Raw genomic sequence first — 626 nt, 5'->3', positions numbered from 1 at the left:
GGACTCCGTCGAGCCGAGCAGCTTCACGCGCCTGGCGCGTTGGCTGGAGATGGGGCCGGACCGGCTTCACGAGTGGCGCGTCTCCACTGCTCGTGCCGGTGCTTAGATGGCGCTTCGGTTCATGCTATCTTGGCATCCGGACCTGCAGCTAGACACGTTGTTGGGCCAGCGGGCTGGCTCGGAGCAGCTCTTGTAGGAGCAAGCCGGCCGGATTGCCTCCCAGGCCAGCTACATCGCCGAGTTCGCCTTCCACGACGAGTTCCACCTAGAGCGGACGGAAGACGGCAGGGTCGTGGTCGGCGATGAGTACGGCTTGCTTCTCCATGATCCGGAGGGGAGCTCGGAGGAGACAGTCGTCTACCGCGATGGAGGTTCCGAGGAGGACACCGACGCCTCGCTGGACATGGAGGCCGCCAGGGGAGAGCCGTTGACATCGCGATGTGGCGCTAGAGATGCCTGAGATATTCTATGTAAAATTTGTTAAGTAGCAGGTCCACCCACCCACTGGGGGCTTTTAGGGTGTAATGAACTCGCATCGTGGGCCTTTTCTTAAATATTTGTGTGCAAATGTCGTGAGTGTTTTCACTCTTGCCTTCCGTTTTTTGGACCGATTTCATGCGCTTTTC

The sequence above is a fragment of the Triticum aestivum genome, chromosome 5B (genome assembly GCF_018294505.1).
Source record: "Triticum aestivum cultivar Chinese Spring chromosome 5B, IWGSC CS RefSeq v2.1, whole genome shotgun sequence".
In the NCBI taxonomy this organism is placed as follows: Eukaryota; Viridiplantae; Streptophyta; class Magnoliopsida; order Poales; family Poaceae; genus Triticum; species Triticum aestivum.
The sequence above is the reverse complement of the archived record's forward strand: the minus strand, read 5'-3'. Positions refer to the sequence as shown.